An 8,119-nucleotide genomic window follows, 5' to 3' on the forward strand; every position below is an offset into this window, starting at 1 on the left:
CGTTGCGGCTTCAATCTTTTTAATTGCAATGTCGGGGAAGCAAGATTCGCCATTGTAGCTTCAATCTGTTCCACTGCACCGCCAGGGAAGTAAGATTCGCCGTTGCGGCTTCAATATTTTTAATTGCAATGTCGGGGAAGCAATATTCACCATTGTAGCTTCAATATGCTCCACTGCACCGCCAGGGAAGTAAGATTTGCCATTGTGAATTCAACCTTTTTAATTGCAATGTCAGGGAAGCAAGATTCACTGGTGTAGCTTCAATCTGTTCCACTACACCGCCAAGGAAGTAAGATTCACCGTTGTGGCTTCAATCTTTTTAATTGCAATGTCGGGGAAGCAAGATTCACCGTTGTAGCTTCAATCTGTTCCACTACACCGCCAGAGAAGTAAGATTTGCCATTGTGGCTTCAATCTTTTTTAATTGCAATCTCAGGGGTATGAGTAACTCCATTGATCTACTCTCTGGGGAACATGACCTGTAAAGTCCATTTTATGAACCTATTTATGCCTAGTGTTTAGGATGTCATGATTAGAATGAATCAAATGCTCCTAACTAGATGTGTATGAATGATATTTGCATTGAATGATATTTGTATGAATGCAAAATGTTATTTTTCGAGAATGATCCTCTTTTAATGCTTAGGTTGTCATTACTCGTTCTTCATCAAGGTTTTATCACTAATGTCTTCTTGTTCAGCCAGTTGCTTTGACAGAAAAACCAAAGAAATAGTCGCAATTTAGACTATTCTTTCTCCAATGCTTCTAACCCTTAAGTTGGTTAGTTCTAAACAACAGCCCTGTTTCAGGTCCGTACTATTTAGAAGCTTTCAGAGTAATATGCAAAACTTCTTTTGTTTGAATATTATCAGTCCAGTAATCGTTATTTCAATGAAAAATGCTTGAAAAAGATTATCAAAATGGACAAGATGAAATTTTGTTGAGAGTAAAGCTCAAAATGAATGAATGAATCAAGATAACAAATTTTTCTAGAATACAAAATGAGAATAAATTAATCAAGATGGCGTATTTTTTCAAAAAATACAAAAAATGAATAAAATAGAAATAGGTGCCCCAGATATCGTAGCATGAGCTTCTCTGCCCAAACTTCTTGAGGACCTTTTTAAACTTGATATGTGTCTAGAAGTTCTAGAAGACTTTGTTGATGCCCCACGATGTAACATCTCTACTTCTTATTAATTCGGAGATGACAAGACTACCGCATGCCCCACCTTCGATCAAAATTTGAACTGCCCCTTCCTGGGTTTTCAATTCAAAACCCCTTTGGTCTCAAGGCGTCCTTTGCGGGTTTTCACCTTGGCCTCTCCTTTTCTTTTTTCGTTCTTCTTTTCTTTTTATTTTTTCTTTTTATTTCTTTTTTTCAAGTGAAGTATTTATTGCTTGAATCAGAATTCTCAAGATTAGGCAGGTTCTTGCCATCCATCTTGGTCAATATCGACGCTTTTTCAGATAAGGCCTTCCACATAAGATCCTTTCCAGTTTGGCATCCACTTTCTTCTGAAGTCCTTTTGTATGGGAAGGATCTTCTTTGATATCAGGTCCCCCTCATAGAATTCTCTAGGGTGAACTTTTTTGGTGAGCTCGCATCATTCGCTTTTGGTACATTTGACCATGACGGATGGCTTTCAACCTTTTCTTATCAGTCAAATTTAATTGATCATATTGGGCCTGGATCTATTCTGCTTCATCCAACTTCAGCTTTGACAAGACTCGAAGGGAAGGAATATAAACTTCAATGGGTAAAACTCCCTCTATTCCATATACCAATGAGAAATGAGTTGTCCCGGTAGAGGTTTTTTTTCTTTTTTTCTGTTTTGTTTTGTTTTGTTTTGTTTTGTGCCTCCACTGCATCGTTCACTTTAGGACGATATGGTGTTAATCTTGAATAGACTGCAAACTTCTGATTTTGTGTCATTTTTCAAATTCAATGTATGGTCTAATATGATCCTTTTTGGCATTCCATACTGACAGATGATTTTTCAAGGATTTGTTGACTGTTGACTTTGTGACATCAGCGTATGAAGCAGCTTCCACCCACTTAGTGAAGTAATCGACGTCCAAATATGAGTTGATGACCGCTAAAATCTTTTGGCGTGATTAGCTCGATGACATCTACGCCCCACATCAAGGAAGGCCATGGCTTCTATTGATTTTTTGTAAGGTAGGATCTTGTTCTGCCATCCTTAACAAATCAAGTGATAAGCTACAGTCTCGGTCCCCTTCAAAGTCCTAAGGTTCTTCTGGACACATATCTTGCTCAAAAGGAGGTTCTGAGTCAATAGCAGTGTCGCTCATATCTTTGATATCTGGATACCTGTTGTACGGACGAAGGTAGATCCAAAGAATAAAAGAATCTAAGAATATTTATTTGTACAGTATGATTATGAATGAAATGGAAACAATGAAAGAATATTTGCTCGAAGTGAGAAACAAAGATGCATTTTTATTGAAATAAAGATATTGGACATAAGCCTATTTCACAAAAGGATTCTTATCGCTCCTAGGCTTAGAGCAATAAGCGTGTTTTGGACATTACTCCAAATTAGCACTAAAAAATACAGGGATCTTTTCCACAGTCCCATTGTTCAAAACACTCCCCAGTGTGTTAAGAGCAGATGCCTCATTAATTATCTTCCTCAGCTCCTTCTTCGGATACGATGTTAACATTCAAATTTCCCAACATTCCTTCCGGGCCTTTGACTTCCTCAAAGAATTCCAACTCTTTATTATCCATTAAAATTTACACCAAGGCTTTGAATTCAGCGCACTCTTGGATTTCATGACCTTCTTCAGCGTGGAACTCACAGTAGCTCATCATCCCTTTTGATCTTTTCTTCAAATTCTGAATGGTTAATCCTATGTCCATCATTTGTTTTAAAACCCATTTTAGTGGGGTTTTTACTTCTGAAACATTGGTTTTGGTTCTTTTTCCTCCATTCTTAGCTATCACGTTTACCCCTAGGTCTGGATGACTGGGTAACAGATTCCTTACTACGTTTGGTCCTGATGGGTCATCAAATTTTACGATCCACATCTTGATAAAATTTTCAACTAGCTTCTTGAACGCAGTGCAGTTTTCAATTGAGTGCCTTGTAGTTCCTCGTGATACTCGCATTGGACACTCGCATTGTACCATTTAGGGTACGAGGGTTGCATGGGTTCTGAGTAGAACGGAGCTATTACATGCACATCAAATAGATTCTGATATAGTTTTTTATATGTCATTGGGATGGGCGTGAACTGGAGTCTTTCTGTGTTTGGCCTCGAGTTGGATTCTTGCCTTGCAGTGCTTTGATAGCTAGCGGTTACGGCCCTCGGTTGGCCCACTGTGACCGATTTGGGATACCCTTTATTATACATGCTCAGGTTATTCACTTCATTTTTTTTGTTCTTTGGGGTTGATCTTTTGACACCTTCCCCTGCATCTATCTTCCCACTTTTTATAGCATTTTCAATCATCTCACTAGACATTACCATATCTGAGAAGCTCATGGTAGCATTTCCCAACATGTGGTTAATGAATGGGGCTTTCAGAGTGTTGATGAAAAGTATCATTATTTCTTTTTCCAAAAGAGGTGGCTGAACTTGTGTAGCCATTTCTCTCCATCTCTGGGCGTATTGTCTGAAGCTCTCACTTTGTTTCTTTTCCATGTTCTGCAGTGTAATTCTGTCAGGTGCCATGTCTGTTACGTGACCATATTACTTCATGAAAACCTATGCCAAGTCCTTCTATGAGTGGATATTGGCACGGCTTAACTGGTTGTACCATTTGGCAGCCAACCCAATCAGACTGTCTTGGAAGCAGTGAATTAGCAGGTGATCATTATTAACGTACCCTGTCATTATTCGGCAGAACATCGTGATGTGAGCTTCTGGACAACTAGTCTCATTATATTTTTCAAATTATGGCATCTTGAACTTAGGTGGGAGAACTAAGTCAGGGACCAGACTCAAATCTTTAGCATCGATCCTACAACGGTAATCAGCATTCTCCATTGCTTTAAAATTTTCCTCTAGCCACCTACACCGATCCTCAAGCTCCTTCGGTAAATCCACTCTTACTTTTGCAGCGTCGTCAAGATCAGGAACAACGGGGTTGGTTGGATTATCCCTGGATTAGAACCCGAGCCTGTTTGAAAGTTCATTGGTACCAATGCACCAGACTGATATTGAGGTCGTGACAGGTACTCTTTGCGGGCACATATCTAGTTGTGCCTGAGTGCTTGTCGGGGTGAAACTTGGAGGCTAAACAGAGTCCTCATGATCAACCTCAGAATCAACTATAGGGCTTTTTCCTTTATCATTCCTTCCAGCCAATAACTGTGCTAATTGGTTCATCATAGTTCTTTAGGATTCTAGCATGTATTGTTGGATTTTATCCAGTCGTTCCTGCATCTGATCTTGCATCTCCTTTTGTAATTGTTCCAATCTTTCTAACCTCTGATCCATTGCTTTTGTTTTACGGCGAGTACCGTAGTGATATTTGGTTGGTGGATTCTTGTTGGTTTCCAGATTAACTGAAATAATCTAGTTTAATTAGAGCCTTTTCGTGAAATTTAATACAAATGATGCAATGAAATGTAATACAGATGCATGGAATGAATGCAAAAAGAGACGTTGATTCTTGATTCAATTCTATTAGAACAACTTTTCTAGAAAACAAATCTCTTTACATAAAACGGATATTTACATATACGACCTTGTCCTAACACTCGAAGTAGAGACATCGATCATTTTTCTCAAATCCATATGTTAAGATTGAATCTCGAAAACTCTTCAAAGGGGCACCTTGTAACACCCCTTACCCGAGATCGTTTCCGGAGTCGAGCACGAGGCATTACTTAGCTTATCTTACCAATTCGGAGCATAAAAACTAGGTTTGAAAATTTATTTCACTATTTACAGCAAATCTGTCCAATCGTGCAGCAGTTACTAAATTAATTATAACTTGAGATACAGAACTCGAAATTTAATTCCGTAAATTTTCCCTGAAACTAGACTCATATATCTACTCACCATAAAATTTTTAGAATTTTTGGTTCAGCAAATTAGTACAGTTTATTAGTTAAAGTCTCCCCTGTTTCACCATTTGACTATTCTGCCCTCTTGTTACTAAAAATAAGTTTTATCACTGTAGGATTTTCATATGAAGTTCTTACTTGTTTCTACAGAAAATAGACTCATTAAGGAATCTAAGCATGTAAATTTCAACTCATAACCATTTTTGTACAATTTGTAATTATTTTCTAAACTCAGAACAGGGGACTCCAAAAACAGTTCTGACCCTATCTTACTAAAATTCACATATCTTAAAATATAAATTTCCTTTTGCTACACCGTTATTTTTCCATGAAAATAGACTCAACAAGATTTAATTCCATATATCATTCACCCTCTAATTCATTTTATACTATCTTGGGTGATTTTTCAAATTCACGTCACTGTGCTGCCTGAATTCTGTTTCTTTGCAAAATTTTATCCTTTCATGATTTCCATGCATAGTTTATCACCTAATCTTTCATAACAACAAACACCTTCATCCTTAACCATTTTAATGACCATACATCATCAAATACTTACACATCACTCATTAGCAAAATCATCATTACAAACATACAAAATAACTAAATCCCTATACATGCCATAACTCAAACGTGTTTCGATATAAAATACCGAAGCGCTTGTAGTTGATAGTGTGGACGATCTCGACTTCTTTAGGATTCTTGAAGTAGCTTTGCAATACTATAAGAGAAAGAGAAATAAAAGAAGTAAGCATAAAGCTTAGTAAGTTTACTAGCAAATAAATAACAATATTTAACTTAAATAATTAAACTCAATGTCTATATCTCTAGTTTACCCTTTAGTTAATCTCATACTAGTTCTCTTACTTGTTTACTTAGAATACTTGTGTGCATAACTTACTCAATCCTTGCTGCATCGTTGAACATCAATTGATAGTATAATAAGTTCTTAAGTCTTACAACTTACCCGAGCTTGCCATTTATGCTTTAAACCGAACTTTCATGAACATGATTCATTTACAAGCCCGTTGAGCTACATTGGATTAATAAGGATACTCGGGTCTCTTTCGATAATAACATGCCAAAGCCATGTCCTGGACATGGTCTTACATGGGATGTTCTCATGTTAGTGCCCATGCCATGTCCCTGACATGGTCTTATAGGGACCTCTCATCTCGGTGCCAATGCCATGTCCCGGACATGGTCTTACATGGGACCTCTCGTCTCGGTGCCCATGCCATGTCCCGGACATGGTCTTCTGAGGACCTCTTATGATCTTAAGGATGCCAATGCCATGTCCCGGACATGGTCTTACATGGGATCTCTTTACCCAAATGTCATGACATTCGTATCCGAAGACCATCCTTATGTATCAACGGGACTTTTAAATTTTAATTCTCTATCATTTCATGCTTAGATCATCATCAAATAAATTCATAAAATAAATTCATAGTTGCTGGAAAATAACAGCATTGATAATAAATATTGAAATATTGCATTTATTTACCGTAAACTTACCTCGGTACCAATTATAGCCAAATTCACCAACTTAGTCTTCAACTTTATTCTTCCCTTTGTCTAACCTCGAGTTTCAGTACTTCTCGATCTAAAATAGTAAATTTAACTTATTTAATAATCACATTCATCAAAACAGCCCTCGACTCTAACTTTTCAAAATTACAATTTTGCCCTAAACTTTACATAATTACATTTTTGCCCCAAGGCTCAGAAATTAAACTTCATCTCTTATTCTTATGTTTTATAACATTCTGAACATTTTTCCTTCTATGGCAACATCAAATTCCCACTCTAACATGTACTTATGAACATTAGGTATTTTTACCGATTATGTCGTTTTACTCGTTTTCACTTAAAATCGCTTAGCAAAAGTTGTTTAACATAATTTCTAGCTTCATATTCTATCATAAAACATCAAAATAAACACTTTTCACCTGTATTTTTCAAATATAAACCCTAGGTTAAATTATTGCTAGAATAAGCTAAATTAAGCTAGGGACTCCAAAACGTAAAAAAATTAAAAACGGACTTGGGATCACTTACTATGGAGCTTGGAAGCTTGAAAACCCTAACTATGGCTTCCCCTTGCTGATTTCGTCCTAATGAAGAAGATGATGATTTTGCCATCTTTTTCCTTTTAATTCATTTTAATTACTAGATTACCAAATTGCCCCTAACTTAAAAATTTTCTATTTCACTTATCTCATGTCCATTTTGTCTACCAAGTTACCAATGGTATAATTACCATATAAGGACCTCCAATTTAAAGTTTCATAACAATTGGACACCTCTAACATGTAGAACTCAACTTTTGCACTTTTTACAATTTAGTCCTTTTGACTAAATTGAGTGCCCAAACGTCGAAAATTTCGAACGAAATTTTCACGAAATCATTTTGTGAAATTGTAGACCATAAAAATATAAGAAAAATAAAATTTTTCTCATCGGATTTGTGGTCCCGAAACCACTGTTCCGATAACCTCAAATTTGGGCCATTACACACCTCCTCTATTTTCTTTTTGCTTGATTCGAGCTGTGACCCGTTGTTCACTCATTCTCGCAATGCTCATTGGCTTCTTTAAGAAAGTTGGCGTTAGCGGCTCTCGAATAGTCTTCATCAGCTTGAGTTTTCGGGCAACGAGGTAAAGTCGTGTACTTATTCACCAGACTATCACCCTTCCCTCGTTACGTTTCTAATACCATATTCGGACGACCGTATTGTCTTCCATTTATCAAGAAAATCATTTTCTTATGACAAGCTCTCTATTTAGACACTGAACATGAATCAACACCTCTTTTCCATTATGAAAATGCAATGCAATCATAACCAAAACAAAAGAAAACAAGTTAGTACAAAGCAAAACCAAGCAAGAAAGAAACAAATAGAGCACCTATTCAGGCGACCACTAGGGATTTGGAGTGGTTCTACCTAGGGTAGGCTCTTAGGGCTCACTATATGCGGTTCGGTTCTAAAGTAAAGGTACCTGAACTGGTAGATTCCTCGATCCTCACCCATTATAGGCTCATATGGATCGAGTTCAGTTCAGGGGAATACATTT

The sequence above is a fragment of the Gossypium raimondii genome, chromosome 6 (assembly GCF_025698545.1).
Source record: "Gossypium raimondii isolate GPD5lz chromosome 6, ASM2569854v1, whole genome shotgun sequence".
NCBI classification, from domain to species: Eukaryota; Viridiplantae; Streptophyta; class Magnoliopsida; order Malvales; family Malvaceae; genus Gossypium; species Gossypium raimondii.